Below are 16,311 nucleotides of genomic sequence, written 5' to 3' on the forward strand. Positions count from 1 at the left end.
AAATAATGAATCCGAAGAGAAAAGTAAAAGGAGGCCTGTGGAGCAGGTCTGGGTGTGACTCCGGATCCCCCAACATCAGGTGCCACCACCAAAGATTCCTGCGTGTAGCCCATAGAACCCCAAAAGCAACGGGACGAGTTCTGGTCACATACTCCCTCAAAATGACATCCTGGCCTTCTTCTGGAACTCCCTCCCCTCTCAGACTCTCAAGGTTTCCTCCAGCGTGTCGGTTCCCACAGAGCAGACCTTTGGTCTGAGACCTGACAGTCCAGATGCCACGCATGCTGCCGCGTGGCGGCGGTGTCGCGGCTTGGGACAAGAGGAGGCCCCACGGTGCGGGCTGGGGCGCCAGGCACCGCGGGCGGGCGCTGAGGGTGGGGGTGACCCCCACCCCGGGCCGCCGCCGCGCTCCCAGAAAGGGGACAGAACAAGAGGCAAAAAAAAAAAAAAAAAAAAGCAGCAGCCTGTGGCACCCGGTATTCCCAGGCGGTCTCCCATCCAAGTACTAACCGGGCCCGACCCTGCTTAGCTTCCGAGACCAGACGAGATCGGGGGCGTTCAGGGTGGTGTGGCCCTAGACGGCGGCGGAGGGCGCCCCTGCCCCGCTCAAGAAGCCGAGCCTCTCTGGGCTTCCCCGCCGCCGCCGCCTCCCGCCCCAGGCCCCGCGCCGGGCCGGGCCGGGCCGGTTGAGTTCGCCGGCCGGGTCCCGCGGGCTCCCAGGGACGGGGGTGATGGGCGGGGCGGGGCGGGGCGGGGGGCTGTCTCTGTATACACACACACACACACTCACACTCACTCACACTCACACAAGATGCGCCTCCACGGCTGGACTCGCCAAGGTGGAGCCCTCCCAGCCCCCCTCGTCTCCTCGCCCGGCCTCCTTCACCTACCCGCTGCCCACCCCCAGCGCGTCGCTGCCTGCCGCTGACTGCGCACGCGCGGGACGCTCGCCCTTTGACCCCAGCCAGGGGCCGCCCTCCCCCACAACCCCTTTCAGCTGCGCCCCCCCCCTCGCCCTGTGGGTGGGCTGCCGCCTATTCCCCCGGGCCAGGGCTGGGGCACAGCCAGTGTCTGGGGCGTCTCTCTCTGGGGATGTGTCCCATGGGTGGGGTGGGGTGGCGTGGTTTGGGGGGCGCTGAAGAAATCAGTCCCCTCCATCTCCTACCTCTGGAAAACGCCCAAGCCCGTGGAGAACTGCCGGCACCGCTTCGTGGGGGCCGGGACCCTCCTCCGTGTCCTCCTGTGGCCCAGTCCAAGGGGCCTGGGCCTGGCCGGGGCTGCATTGGACCCCGACCACCCTGGCGTGTGGACTCGCTAAAAATCGGCCATTAGATATTGGATTCCAGCTTCCTGGAGGTCATTTCACTAATGAGTGCACCGGAAAGAGTTTCCTAATCCATCTGTGAGGGTGGCAACTGAAAGAGAATTTGAAAGCTGACAGAATAGGCGAGGGAAGGCATAGGAGATTTCCACACCCAGCAAGGAAGACTTTCCCGAAATGGAAGAAAGAAACGAGCAAACAGAGACACCGGTAGCCCGCCCGGAAAAGAGTCTGCCCCTTAGAGAAAGCACCCTGACCAGGTTCACCCGTGGGTGGGTGGCGAGCTAGCGGCATTCAGAAGAGCGAGGCCCGCAGTCTGTGCGGAAGACACCTGCGCTCGGGTGTGTGTGGCGGCGCGATTCACAAGCAGCTCTAGACGTTAAACCAAGGAGAAGCCAGGGAGTTCCCAACGCCCCAGGTGTCCTCAGCCCACGACTGGCTGCTGTGGGAATGCGAAGCCCGGCTCCTGGTCTCAGAGCGGGGTTCCCAGGAGGATCAGGCTGAAGCTGGGACTCGGCCTCAAAGTGTCCCCTCGCATGGCCACCCCCTTCCCCTTCCTGCTCCTCTACGCCTGGTGCCCCTCCATCCAGGGGCCAGACCTTAAAGAGTCACCGCAAGAGAATCCTGGTCCCAAAGGAGCCTTCTGGGGGACCGGTGCTGAGAGAGGTTGTGGGCATGGCCCGCTGGGGCTCTGCCCGACCCAGGGCTGAGAGATGCCACCTCCCAGCTCTGGGTCCCTGCAGGAAGTGTTGGCAAGCACAGGGCCGGTCCTCCAAAGGCCCAGGTGCAGGGAGCCCAGGCCAAGCAGCCTGTGGAAGAAGCCACTTGCCGTGCCACCCCGGGAACACGACTGCAGGCCCCGGCCCTTCCCACCTCCTCCTCCTCCTCCTCCTCCTCCTCCCCCCCCGGCCCCCCCCCACAGGGCACAGGGCTCAGAGACACCTCAGACTCTTGCTACCCAAAGTGCAAAGGGCATCAGTTGCTCCTCCAACCCCCCCCCCGCCCAGCAGACCACGTTGTCCAGCCAGCCCCCGGGCCTCCCTGGGGTGCCCAGCACAAAAGTGCAGACACCCACCGGACCCTCAATCTCAGTTTTCGGATGTTTTTGCCACTCTAAGGACCCGCAGGCCAGCTGGGCCTTCGGGCAGGACAGAGAGCCCCGGAATCCGACGTGGAGAGCTGCGTGTACGTCCCCATCAGGAGGCGGTCCCCACCTCCGCGGCTCTCCCCTTGCGGGGAGCGGCAGCCCAGCCGGCAGCCGCAGGGCCTCAGGGAAGACACCAGGCTGGGCCCCCGCGGCACAGCGGGGGCACGTCCCCCGCACTCACGTGACTTAGGGACGGCTGCTGGAGACTGCTGCGGCCACCCTGCTGCCGGGTTTCTGGAGGGCTTCCTGGAAGCAGCGTCCACACCAAGCCCTTGGAAGGCCCAGGCGACGGAGGAGCCGGTCAGGCAGGGGCCAAGGACGGTGAGAGGCCGGGCGGGCGGGAAGGAGCATGTCAGGCAGGGGCAGAGGACGGTGACAGGCCGGGCGGGGAGGAGCCGGTCAGGCGGGGGCCCAGGACAGTGACGGGCCTGGCCGGGGAGGAGTGCGTCAGGCAGGGGCAGAGGAGACGGGGGCTGGGTAAGGGTTAGGGTGACAGTTAGGGCACAATTCACAATCGCAAAGACGTGGAAGCGACCCGAGTGCCCATCCATCCAGGAGTGCATGAATAAAATGTGGCGCGTGGACACCACGGAGTGCCATTCGGCTGTGAGGAGCAGCGGTGAGAGGGCGCCTCTCGTGTTCTCCTGGCCAGAGCTGGAACCCGTTCCAGTAAGCCAGGTATCCCAAGAATGGACACACGAGCACCACGTGAGCGCGCTCACCAGCAAATTGGTACGAACGGATGGACGCCTAAGTGGACAGAGAGGAGTCACCTTCATCGGGTGGGTGTCGGGCGGGTGGGGGGAGGGGAGGGGCATACACATCCATTAGGCATGGGGTGGGTGCGCACCGACTGGGGGATGGGCGCACTTGAAGCTCTGACCCGAGGGGGGAGGCTTGGAGAGGGCAAGGCACCCGACCTTAACATTGGTACCCCCACAATACGCTGGAACAACATGAGAGGTATATGAATAAGAACACAGGGGGGGCCGGGCGCGGTAGCTCACGCCTGTAATCCTAGCTCTCTGGGAGGCCGAGGCGGGCGGATTGCTCCAGGTCAGGAGTTCGAAACCAGCCTGAGCAAGAGCGAGACCCCGTCTCTACTAAAAATAGAAAGAAATTAATTGGCCAACTAATATATATAGAAAAACAGAGCCGGGCGTGGTGGTGCATGCCTGTAGTCCCAACTACTCGGGAGGCTGAGGCAGCAGGATTGCTTGAGCCCGGAGATTGAGGTTGCTGTGAGCTAGGCTGACGCCATGGCACTCACTCTAGCCTGGGCAGCAAAACGAGACTCTGTCTCAAAAAAAAAAAAAAAAAAAACACAGGGGGGAGGGGGGCACGGGCAACACATGTCACCTGAATACTTGTACTCCCATCATCTGCTTGAAGAGAGAGAGAAAAGAAAATGCAATCCTAGAGGTAAGAGACACTTTTTAAAAATAATGAATCCGAAGAGAAAAGTAAAAGGAGGCCTGTGGAGCAGGTCTGGGTGTGACTCCGGATCCCCCAACATCAGGTGCCACCACCAAAGATTCCTGCGTGTAGCCCATAGAACCCCAAAAGCAACGGGACGAGTTCTGGTCACATACTCCCTCAAAATGACATCCTGGCCTTCTTCTGGAACTCCCTCCCCTCTCAGACTCTCAAGGTTTCCTCCAGCGTGTCGGTTCCCACAGAGCAGACCTTTGGTCTGAGACCTGACAGTCCAGATGCCACGCATGCTGCCGCGTGGCGGCGGTGTCGCGGCTTGGGACAAGAGGAGGCCCCACGGTGCGGGCTGGGGCGCCAGGCACCGCGGGCGGGCGCTGAGGGTGGGGGTGACCCCCACCCCGGGCCGCCGCCGCGCTCCCAGAAAGGGGACAGAACAAGAGGCAAAAAAAAAAAAAAAAAAAGCAGCAGCCTGTGGCACCCGGTATTCCCAGGCGGTCTCCCATCCAAGTACTAACCGGGCCCGACCCTGCTTAGCTTCCGAGACCAGACGAGATCGGGGGCGTTCAGGGTGGTGTGGCCCTAGACGGCGGCGGAGGGCGCCCCTGCCCCGCTCAAGAAGCCGAGCCTCTCTGGGCTTCCCCGCCGCCGCCTCCCGCCCCAGGCCCCGCGCCGGGCCGGGCCGGGCCGGTTGAGTTCGCCGGCCGGGTCCCGCGGGCTCCCAGGGACGGGGGTGATGGGCGGGGCGGGGCGGGGCGGGGGGCTGTCTCTGTATACACACACACACACACTCACACTCACTCACACTCACACAAGATGCGCCTCCACGGCTGGACTCGCCAAGGTGGAGCCCTCCCAGCCCCCCTCGTCTCCTCGCCCGGCCTCCTTCACCTACCCGCTGCCCACCCCCAGCGCGTCGCTGCCTGCCGCTGACTGCGCACGCGCGGGACGCTCGCCCTTTGACCCCAGCCAGGGGCCGCCCTCCCCCACAACCCCTTTCAGCTGCGCCCCCCCCCTCGCCCTGTGGGTGGGCTGCCGCCTATTCCCCCGGGCCAGGGCTGGGGCACAGCCAGTGTCTGGGGCGTCTCTCTCTGGGGATGTGTCCCATGGGTGGGGTGGGGTGGCGTGGTTTGGGGGGCGCTGAAGAAATCAGTCCCCTCCATCTCCTACCTCTGGAAAACGCCCAAGCCCGTGGAGAACTGCCGGCACCGCTTCGTGGGGGCCGGGACCCTCCTCCGTGTCCTCCTGTGGCCCAGTCCAAGGGGCCTGGGCCTGGCCGGGGCTGCATTGGACCCCGACCACCCTGGCGTGTGGACTCGCTAAAAATCGGCCATTAGATATTGGATTCCAGCTTCCTGGAGGTCATTTCACTAATGAGTGCACCGCAAAGAGTTTCCTAATCCATCTGTGAGGGTGGCAACTGAAAGAGAATTTGAAAGCTGACAGAATAGGCGAGGGAAGGCATAGGAGATTTCCACACCCAGCAAGGAAGACTTTCCCGAAATGGAAGAAAGAAACGAGCAAACAGAGACACCGGTAGCCCGCCCGGAAAAGAGTCTGCCCCTTAGAGAAAGCACCCTGACCAGGTTCACCCGTGGGTGGGTGGCGAGCTAGCGGCATTCAGAAGAGCGAGGCCCGCAGTCTGTGCGGAAGACACCTGCGCTCGGGTGTGTGTGGCGGCGCGATTCACAAGCAGCTCTAGACGTTAAACCAAGGAGAAGCCAGGGAGTTCCCAACGCCCCAGGTGTCCTCAGCCCACGACTGGCTGCTGTGGGAATGCGAAGCCCGGCTCCTGGTCTCAGAGCGGGGTTCCCAGGAGGATCAGGCTGAAGCTGGGACTCGGCCTCAAAGTGTCCCCTCGCATGGCCACCCCCTTCCCCTTCCTGCTCCTCTACGCCTGGTGCCCCTCCATCCAGGGGCCAGACCTTAAAGAGTCACCGCAAGAGAATCCTGGTCCCAAAGGAGCCTTCTGGGGGACCGGTGCTGAGAGAGGTTGTGGGCATGGCCCGCTGGGGCTCTGCCCGACCCAGGGCTGAGAGATGCCACCTCCCAGCTCTGGGTCCCTGCAGGAAGTGTTGGCAAGCACAGGGCCGGTCCTCCAAAGGCCCAGGTGCAGGGAGCCCAGGCCAAGCAGCCTGTGGAAGAAGCCACTTGCCGTGCCACCCCGGGAACACGACTGCAGGCCCCGGCCCTTCCCACCTCCTCCTCCTCCTCCTCCTCCTCCTCCCCCCCCGGCCCCCCCCCACAGGGCACAGGGCTCAGAGACACCTCAGACTCTTGCTACCCAAAGTGCAAAGGGCATCAGTTGCTCCTCCAACCCCCCCCCCGCCCAGCAGACCACGTTGTCCAGCCAGCCCCCGGGCCTCCCTGGGGTGCCCAGCACAAAAGTGCAGACACCCACCGGACCCTCAATCTCAGTTTTCGGATGTTTTTGCCACTCTAAGGACCCGCAGGCCAGCTGGGCCTTCGGGCAGGACAGAGAGCCCCGGAATCCGACGTGGAGAGCTGCGTGTACGTCCCCATCAGGAGGCGGTCCCCACCTCCGCGGCTCTCCCCTTGCGGGGAGCGGCAGCCCAGCCGGCAGCCGCAGGGCCTCAGGGAAGACACCAGGCTGGGCCCCCGCGGCACAGCGGGGGCACGTCCCCCGCACTCACGCGACTTAGGGACGGCTGCTGGAGACTGCTGCGGCCACCCTGCTGCCGGGTTTCTGGAGGGCTTCCTGGAAGCAGCGTCCACACCAAGCCCTTGGAAGGCCCAGGCGACGGAGGAGCCGGTCAGGCAGGGGCCGAGGACGGTGAGAGGCCGGGCGGGCGGGAAGGAGCATGTCAGGCAGGGGCAGAGGACGGTGACAGGCCGGGCGGGGAGGAGCCGGTCAGGCGGGGGCCCAGGACAGTGACGGGCCTGGCCGGGGAGGAGTGCGTCAGGCAGGGGCAGAGGAGACGGGGGCTGGGTAAGGGTTAGGGTGACAGTTAGGGCACAATTCACAATCGCAAAGACGTGGAAGCGACCCGAGTGCCCATCCATCCAGGAGTGCATGAATAAAATGTGGCGCGTGGACACCACGGAGTGCCATTCGGCTGTGAGGAGCAGCGGTGAGAGGGCGCCTCTCGTGTTCTCCTGGCCAGAGCTGGAACCCGTTCCAGTAAGCCAGGTATCCCAAGAATGGACACACGAGCACCACGTGAGCGCGCTCACCAGCAAATTGGTACGAACGGATGGACGCCTAAGTGGACAGAGAGGAGTCACCTTCATCGGGTGGGTGTCGGGCGGGTGGGGGGAGGGGAGGGGCATACACATCCATTAGGCATGGGGTGGGTGCGCACCGACTGGGGGATGGGCGCACTTGAAGCTCTGACCCGAGGGGGGAGGCTTGGAGAGGGCAAGGCACCCGACCTTAACATTGGTACCCCCACAATACGCTGGAACAACATGAGAGGTATATGAATAAGAACACAGGGGGGGCCGGGCGCGGTAGCTCACGCCTGTAATCCTAGCTCTCTGGGAGGCCGAGGCGGGCGGATTGCTCCAGGTCAGGAGTTCGAAACCAGCCTGAGCAAGAGCGAGACCCCGTCTCTACTAAAAATAGAAAGAAATTAATTGGCCAACTAATATATATAGAAAAACAGAGCCGGGCGTGGTGGTGCATGCCTGTAGTCCCAACTACTCGGGAGGCTGAGGCAGCAGGATTGCTTGAGCCCGGAGATTGAGGTTGCTGTGAGCTAGGCTGACGCCATGGCACTCACTCTAGCCTGGGCAGCAAAACGAGACTCTGTCTCAAAAAAAAAAAAAAAAGAACACAGGGGGGAGGGGGGCACGGGCAACACATGTCACCTGAATACTTGTACTCCCATCATCTGCTTGAAGAGAGAGAGAAAAGAAAATGCAATCCTAGAGGTAAGAGACACTTTTTAAAAATAATGAATCCGAAGAGAAAAGTAAAAGGAGGCCTGTGGAGCAGGTCTGGGTGTGACTCCGGATCCCCCAACATCAGGTGCCACCACCAAAGATTCCTGCGTGTAGCCCATAGAACCCCAAAAGCAACGGGACGAGTTCTGGTCACATACTCCCTCAAAATGACATCCTGGCCTTCTTCTGGAACTCCCTCCCCTCTCAGACTCTCAAGGTTTCCTCCAGCGTGTCGGTTCCCACAGAGCAGACCTTTGGTCTGAGACCTGACAGTCCAGATGCCACGCATGCTGCCGCGTGGCGGCGGTGTCGCGGCTTGGGACAAGAGGAGGCCCCACGGTGCGGGCTGGGGCGCCAGGCACCGCGGGCGGGCGCTGAGGGTGGGGGTGACCCCCACCCCGGGCCGCCGCCGCGCTCCCAGAAAGGGGACAGAACAAGAGGCAAAAAAAAAAAAAAAAAAAAGCAGCAGCCTGTGGCACCCGGTATTCCCAGGCGGTCTCCCATCCAAGTACTAACCGGGCCCGACCCTGCTTAGCTTCCGAGACCAGACGAGATCGGGGGCGTTCAGGGTGGTGTGGCCCTAGACGGCGGCGGAGGGCGCCCCTGCCCCGCTCAAGAAGCCGAGCCTCTCTGGGCTTCCCCGCCGCCGCCGCCTCCCGCCCCAGGCCCCGCGCCGGGCCGGGCCGGGCCGGTTGAGTTCGCCGGCCGGGTCCCGCGGGCTCCCAGGGACGGGGGTGATGGGCGGGGCGGGGCGGGGCGGGGGGCTGTCTCTGTATACACACACACACACACTCACACTCACTCACACTCACACAAGATGCGCCTCCACGGCTGGACTCGCCAAGGTGGAGCCCTCCCAGCCCCCCTCGTCTCCTCGCCCGGCCTCCTTCACCTACCCGCTGCCCACCCCCAGCGCGTCGCTGCCTGCCGCTGACTGCGCACGCGCGGGACGCTCGCCCTTTGACCCCAGCCAGGGGCCGCCCTCCCCCACAACCCCTTTCAGCTGCGCCCCCCCCTCGCCCTGTGGGTGGGCTGCCGCCTATTCCCCCGGGCCAGGGCTGGGGCACAGCCAGTGTCTGGGGCGTCTCTCTCTGGGGATGTGTCCCATGGGTGGGGTGGGGTGGCGTGGTTTGGGGGGCGCTGAAGAAATCAGTCCCCTCCATCTCCTACCTCTGGAAAACGCCCAAGCCCGTGGAGAACTGCCGGCACCGCTTCGTGGGGGCCGGGACCCTCCTCCGTGTCCTCCTGTGGCCCAGTCCAAGGGGCCTGGGCCTGGCCGGGGCTGCATTGGACCCCGACCACCCTGGCGTGTGGACTCGCTAAAAATCGGCCATTAGATATTGGATTCCAGCTTCCTGGAGGTCATTTCACTAATGAGTGCACCGCAAAGAGTTTCCTAATCCATCTGTGAGGGTGGCAACTGAAAGAGAATTTGAAAGCTGACAGAATAGGCGAGGGAAGGCATAGGAGATTTCCACACCCAGCAAGGAAGACTTTCCCGAAATGGAAGAAAGAAACGAGCAAACAGAGACACCGGTAGCCCGCCCGGAAAAGAGTCTGCCCCTTAGAGAAAGCACCCTGACCAGGTTCACCCGTGGGTGGGTGGCGAGCTAGCGGCATTCAGAAGAGCGAGGCCCACAGTCTGTGCGGAAGACACCTGCGCTCGGGTGTGTGTGGCGGCGCGATTCACAAGCAGCTCTAGACGTTAAACCAAGGAGAAGCCAGGGAGTTCCCAACGCCCCAGGTGTCCTCAGCCCACGACTGGCTGCTGTGGGAATGCGAAGCCCGGCTCCTGGTCTCAGAGCGGGGTTCCCAGGAGGATCAGGCTGAAGCTGGGACTCGGCCTCAAAGTGTCCCCTCGCATGGCCACCCCCTTCCCCTTCCTGCTCCTCTACGCCTGGTGCCCCTCCATCCAGGGGCCAGACCTTAAAGAGTCACCGCAAGAGAATCCTGGTCCCAAAGGAGCCTTCTGGGGGACCGGTGCTGAGAGAGGTTGTGGGCATGGCCCGCTGGGGCTCTGCCCGACCCAGGGCTGAGAGATGCCACCTCCCAGCTCTGGGTCCCTGCAGGAAGTGTTGGCAAGCACAGGGCCGGTCCTCCAAAGGCCCAGGTGCAGGGAGCCCAGGCCAAGCAGCCTGTGGAAGAAGCCACTTGCCGTGCCACCCCGGGAACACGACTGCAGGCCCCGGCCCTTCCCACCTCCTCCTCCTCCTCCTCCTCCTCCTCCTCCTCCCCCCCCGGCCCCCCCCCCACAGGGCACAGGGCTCAGAGACACCTCAGACTCTTGCTACCCAAAGTGCAAAGGGCATCAGTTGCTCCTCCAACCCCCCCCCCCCGCCCAGCAGACCACGTTGTCCAGCCAGCCCCCGGGCCTCCCTGGGGTGCCCAGCACAAAAGTGCAGACACCCACCGGACCCTCAATCTCAGTTTTCGGATGTTTTTGCCACTCTAAGGACCCGCAGGCCAGCTGGGCCTTCGGGCAGGACAGAGAGCCCCGGAATCCGACGTGGAGAGCTGCGTGTACGTCCCCATCAGGAGGCGGTCCCCACCTCCGCGGCTCTCCCCTTGCGGGGAGCGGCAGCCCAGCCGGCAGCCGCAGGGCCTCAGGGAAGACACCAGGCTGGGCCCCCGCGGCACAGCGGGGGCACGTCCCCCGCACTCACGCGACTTAGGGACGGCTGCTGGAGACTGCTGCGGCCACCCTGCTGCCGGGTTTCTGGAGGGCTTCCTGGAAGCAGCGTCCACACCAAGCCCTTGGAAGGCCCAGGCGACGGAGGAGCCGGTCAGGCAGGGGCCGAGGACGGTGAGAGGCCGGGCGGGCGGGAAGGAGCATGTCAGGCAGGGGCAGAGGACGGTGACAGGCCGGGCGGGGAGGAGCCGGTCAGGCGGGGGCCCAGGACAGTGACGGGCCTGGCCGGGGAGGAGTGCGTCAGGCAGGGGCAGAGGAGACGGGGGCTGGGTAAGGGTTAGGGTGACAGTTAGGGCACAATTCACAATCGCAAAGACGTGGAAGCGACCCGAGTGCCCATCCATCCAGGAGTGCATGAATAAAATGTGGCGCGTGGACACCACGGAGTGCCATTCGGCTGTGAGGAGCAGCGGTGAGAGGGCGCCTCTCGTGTTCTCCTGGCCAGAGCTGGAACCCGTTCCAGTAAGCCAGGTATCCCAAGAATGGACACACGAGCACCACGTGAGCGCGCTCACCAGCAAATTGGTACGAACGGATGGACGCCTAAGTGGACAGAGAGGAGTCACCTTCATCGGGTGGGTGTCGGGCGGGTGGGGGGAGGGGAGGGGCATACACATCCATTAGGCATGGGGTGGGTGCGCACCGACTGGGGGATGGGCGCACTTGAAGCTCTGACCCGAGGGGGGAGGCTTGGAGAGGGCAAGGCACCCGACCTTAACATTGGTACCCCCACAATACGCTGGAACAACATGAGAGGTATATGAATAAGAACACAGGGGGGGCCGGGCGCGGTAGCTCACGCCTGTAATCCTAGCTCTCTGGGAGGCCGAGGCGGGCGGATTGCTCCAGGTCAGGAGTTCGAAACCAGCCTGAGCAAGAGCGAGACCCCGTCTCTACTAAAAATAGAAAGAAATTAATTGGCCAACTAATATATATAGAAAAACAGAGCCGGGCGTGGTGGTGCATGCCTGTAGTCCCAACTACTCGGGAGGCTGAGGCAGCAGGATTGCTTGAGCCCGGAGATTGAGGTTGCTGTGAGCTAGGCTGACGCCATGGCACTCACTCTAGCCTGGGCAGCAAAACGAGACTCTGTCTCAAAAAAAAAAAAAAAAGAACACAGGGGGGAGGGGGGCACGGGCAACACATGTCACCTGAATACTTGTACTCCCATCATCTGCTTGAAGAGAGAGAGAAAAGAAAATGCAATCCTAGAGGTAAGAGACACTTTTTAAAAATAATGAATCCGAAGAGAAAAGTAAAAGGAGGCCTGTGGAGCAGGTCTGGGTGTGACTCCGGATCCCCCAACATCAGGTGCCACCACCAAAGATTCCTGCGTGTAGCCCATAGAACCCCAAAAGCAACGGGACGAGTTCTGGTCACATACTCCCTCAAAATGACATCCTGGCCTTCTTCTGGAACTCCCTCCCCTCTCAGACTCTCAAGGTTTCCTCCAGCGTGTCGGTTCCCACAGAGCAGACCTTTGGTCTGAGACCTGACAGTCCAGATGCCACGCATGCTGCCGCGTGGCGGCGGTGTCGCGGCTTGGGACAAGAGGAGGCCCCACGGTGCGGGCTGGGGCGCCAGGCACCGCGGGCGGGCGCTGAGGGTGGGGGTGACCCCCACCCCGGGCCGCCGCCGCGCTCCCAGAAAGGGGACAGAACAAGAGGCAAAAAAAAAAAAAAAAAAAAGCAGCAGCCTGTGGCACCCGGTATTCCCAGGCGGTCTCCCATCCAAGTACTAACCGGGCCCGACCCTGCTTAGCTTCCGAGACCAGACGAGATCGGGGGCGTTCAGGGTGGTGTGGCCCTAGACGGCGGCGGAGGGCGCCCCTGCCCCGCTCAAGAAGCCGAGCCTCTCTGGGCTTCCCCGCCGCCGCCTCCCGCCCCAGGCCCCGCGCCGGGCCGGGCCGGGCCGGTTGAGTTCGCCGGCCGGGTCCCGCGGGCTCCCAGGGACGGGGGTGATGGGCGGGGCGGGGCGGGTCGGGGGGCTGTCTCTGTATACACACACACACACACTCACACTCACTCACACTCACACAAGATGCGCCTCCACGGCTGGACTCGCCAAGGTGGAGCCCTCCCAGCCCCCCTCGTCTCCTCGCCCGGCCTCCTTCACCTACCCGCTGCCCACCCCCAGCGCGTCGCTGCCTGCCGCTGACTGCGCACGCGCGGGACGCTCGCCCTTTGACCCCAGCCAGGGGCCGCCCTCCCCCACAACCCCTTTCAGCTGCGCCCCCCCCCTCGCCCTGTGGGTGGGCTGCCGCCTATTCCCCCGGGCCAGGGCTGGGGCACAGCCAGTGTCTGGGGCGTCTCTCTCTGGGGATGTGTCCCATGGGTGGGGTGGGGTGGCGTGGTTTGGGGGGCGCTGAAGAAATCAGTCCCCTCCATCTCCTACCTCTGGAAAACGCCCAAGCCCGTGGAGAACTGCCGGCACCGCTTCGTGGGGGCCGGGACCCTCCTCCGTGTCCTCCTGTGGCCCAGTCCAAGGGGCCTGGGCCTGGCCGGGGCTGCATTGGACCCCGACCACCCTGGCGTGTGGACTCGCTAAAAATCGGCCATTAGATATTGGATTCCAGCTTCCTGGAGGTCATTTCACTAATGAGTGCACCGGAAAGAGTTTCCTAATCCATCTGTGAGGGTGGCAACTGAAAGAGAATTTGAAAGCTGACAGAATAGGCGAGGGAAGGCATAGGAGATTTCCACACCCAGCAAGGAAGACTTTCCCGAAATGGAAGAAAGAAACGAGCAAACAGAGACACCGGTAGCCCGCCCGGAAAAGAGTCTGCCCCTTAGAGAAAGCACCCTGACCAGGTTCACCCGTGGGTGGGTGGCGAGCTAGCGGCATTCAGAAGAGCGAGGCCCGCAGTCTGTGCGGAAGACACCTGCGCTCGGGTGTGTGTGGCGGCGCGATTCACAAGCAGCTCTAGACGTTAAACCAAGGAGAAGCCAGGGAGTTCCCAACGCCCCAGGTGTCCTCAGCCCACGACTGGCTGCTGTGGGAATGCGAAGCCCGGCTCCTGGTCTCAGAGCGGGGTTCCCAGGAGGATCAGGCTGAAGCTGGGACTCGGCCTCAAAGTGTCCCCTCGCATGGCCACCCCCTTCCCCTTCCTGCTCCTCTACGCCTGGTGCCCCTCCATCCAGGGGCCAGACCTTAAAGAGTCACCGCAAGAGAATCCTGGTCCCAAAGGAGCCTTCTGGGGGACCGGTGCTGAGAGAGGTTGTGGGCATGGCCCGCTGGGGCTCTGCCCGACCCAGGGCTGAGAGATGCCACCTCCCAGCTCTGGGTCCCTGCAGGAAGTGTTGGCAAGCACAGGGCCGGTCCTCCAAAGGCCCAGGTGCAGGGAGCCCAGGCCAAGCAGCCTGTGGAAGAAGCCACTTGCCGTGCCACCCCGGGAACAGGACTGCAGGCCCCGGCCCTTCCCACCTCCTCCTCCTCCTCCTCCTCCTCCCCCCCGCCCCGCCCCCACAGGGCACAGGGCTCAGAGACACCTCAGACTCTTGCTACCCAAAGTGCAAAGGGCATCAGTTGCTCCTCCAACCCCCCCCCCCCGCCCAGCAGACCACGTTGTCCAGCCAGCCCCCGGGCCTCCCTGGGGTGCCCAGCACAAAAGTGCAGACACCCACCGGACCCTCAGTCTCAGTTTTCGGAGGTTTTTGCCACTCTAAGGACCCGCAGGCCAGCTGGGCCTTCGGGCAGGACAGAGAGCCCCGGAATCCGACGTGGAGAGCTGCGTGTACGTCCCCATCAGGAGGCGGTCCCCACCTCCGCGGCTCTCCCCTTGCGGGGAGCGGCAGCCCAGCCGGCAGCCGCAGGGCCTCAGGGAAGACACCAGGCTGGGCCCCCGCGGCACAGCGGGGGCACGTCCCCCGCACTCACGCGACTTAGGGACGGCTGCTGGAGACTGCTGCGGCCACCCTGCTGCCGGGTTTCTGGAGGGCTTCCTGGAAGCAGCATCCACACCAAGCCCTTGGAAGGCCCAGGCGACGGAGGAGCCGGTCAGGCAGGGGCCGAGGACGGTGAGAGGCCGGGCGGGAAGGAGCGTGTCAGGCAGGGGCAGAGGACGGTGACCGGCCGGGCGGGGAGGAGCCGGTCAGGCGGGGGCCCAGGACAGTGACGGGCCTGGCCGGGGAGGAGTGCGTCAGGCAGGGGCAGAGGAGACGGGCTGGGTAAGGGTTAGGGTTACAGTTAGGGCACAATTCACAATCCCAAAGACGTGGAAGCGACCCGAGTGCCCATCCATCCAGGAGTGCATCAATAAAATGTGGCGCGTGGACACCACGGAGTGCCATTCGGCTGTGAGGAGCAGCGGTGAGAGGGCGCCTCTCGTGTTCTCCTGGCCAGAGCTGGAACCCGTTCCAGTAAACCAAGTATCCCAAGAATGGACACACGAGCACCACGTGAGCGCGCTCACCAGCAAATTGGTACGAACGGATGGACGCCTAAGTGGACGGAGAGGAATCACCTTCATCGGGTGGGTGTCGGGCGGGTGGGGGGAGGGGAGGGGCATACACATCCATTAGGCATGGGGTGGGTGCGCACCGACTGGGGGATGGGCGCACTTGAAGCTCTGACCCGAGGGGGGAGGCTTGGAGAGGGCAAGGCACCCGACCTTAACATTGGTACCCCCACAATACGCTGGAACAACATGAGAGGTATATGAATAAGAACACAGGGGGGGCCGGGCGCGGTGGCTCACGCCTGTAATCCTAGCTCTCTGGGAGGCCGAGGCGGGCGGATTGCTCCAGGTCAGGAGTTCGAAACCAGCCTGAGCAAGAGCGAGACCCCGTCTCTACTAAAAATAGAAAGAAATTAATTGGCCAACTAATATATATAGAAAAACACAGCCGGGCGTGGTGGTGCATGCCTGTAGTCCCAACTACTCGGGAGGCTGAGGCAGCAGGATTGCTTGAGCCCGGAGATTGAGGTTGCTGTGAGCTAGGCTGACGCCATGGCACTCACTCTAGCCTGGGCAGCAAAACGAGACTCTGTCTCAAAAAATAAAAAAAAAAGAACACAGGGGGGAGGGCGGCACGGGCAACACATGTCACCTGAATACTTGTACTCCCATCATCTGCTTGAAAAGAGAGAGAAAAGAAAATGCAATCCTAGAGGTAAGAGACACTTTTTAAAAATAATGAATCCGAAGAGAAAAGTAAAAGGAGGCCTGTGGAGCAGGTCTGGGTGTGACTCCGGATCCCCCAACATCAGGTGCCACCACCAAAGATTCCTGCGTGTAGCCCATAGAACCCCAAAAGCAACGGGACGAGTTCTGGTCACATACTCCCTCAAAATGACATCCTGGCCTTCTTCTGGAACTCCCTCCCCTCTCAGACTCTCAAGGTTTCCTCCAGCGTGTCGGTTCCCACAGAGCAGACCTTTGGTCTGAGACCTGACAGTCCAGATGCCACGCATGCTGCCGCGTGGCGGCGGTGTCGCGGCTTGGGACAAGAGGAGGCCCCACGGTGCGGGCTGGGGCGCCAGGCACCGCGCGGGCGCTGAGGGTGGGGGTGACCCCCACCCCGGGCCGCCGCCGCGCTCCCAGAAAGGGGACAGAACAAGAGGCAAAAAAAAAAAAAAGCAGCAGCCTGTGGCACCCGGTATTCCCAGGCGGTCTCCCATCCAAGTACTAACCAGGCCCGACCCTGCTTAGCTTCCGAGACCAGACGAGATCGGGGGCGTTCAGGGTGGTGTGGCCCTAGACGGCGGCGGAGGGCGCCCCTGCCCCGCTCGAGAAGCCGAGCCTCTCTGGGCTTCCCCGCCGCCGCCTCCCGCCCCAGGCCCCGCGCCGGGCCGGGCCGGGCCGGTTGAGTTCGCCGG

At 63.3% G+C, this 16,311-nt stretch overlaps 5 non-coding genes across 5 annotated transcripts; all 5 read right to left on the bottom strand.

Moving 5' to 3' along the window:
* Positions 1-461: 461 nt before the first annotated feature.
* LOC142864201 (5S ribosomal RNA) lies at positions 462-580 on the bottom strand. The gene has a single exon (XR_012914786.1). It is a non-coding gene; the product is annotated as a 5S ribosomal RNA (ribosomal RNA).
* Positions 581-4,368: 3,788 nt separating this feature from the next.
* Positions 4,369-4,487, bottom strand: LOC142864203 (5S ribosomal RNA). Its single transcript, XR_012914788.1, has one exon. It is a non-coding gene; the product is annotated as a 5S ribosomal RNA (ribosomal RNA).
* Positions 4,488-8,272: 3,785 nt separating this feature from the next.
* Positions 8,273-8,391, bottom strand: LOC142864204 (5S ribosomal RNA). Its single transcript, XR_012914789.1, has one exon. It is a non-coding gene; the product is annotated as a 5S ribosomal RNA (ribosomal RNA).
* A 3,796-nt stretch (positions 8,392-12,187) lies between these two features.
* LOC142864205 (5S ribosomal RNA) lies at positions 12,188-12,306 on the bottom strand. The gene has a single exon (XR_012914790.1). It is a non-coding gene; the product is annotated as a 5S ribosomal RNA (ribosomal RNA).
* A 3,770-nt stretch (positions 12,307-16,076) lies between these two features.
* On the bottom strand, positions 16,077-16,195 carry LOC142864169 (5S ribosomal RNA). Its single transcript, XR_012914754.1, has one exon. It is a non-coding gene; the product is annotated as a 5S ribosomal RNA (ribosomal RNA).
* Positions 16,196-16,311: the final 116 nt, after the last annotated feature.

The sequence above is a fragment of the Microcebus murinus genome, chromosome 24, assembly GCF_040939455.1.
Source record: "Microcebus murinus isolate Inina chromosome 24, M.murinus_Inina_mat1.0, whole genome shotgun sequence".
Classification (NCBI taxonomy): Eukaryota; Metazoa; Chordata; class Mammalia; order Primates; family Cheirogaleidae; genus Microcebus; species Microcebus murinus.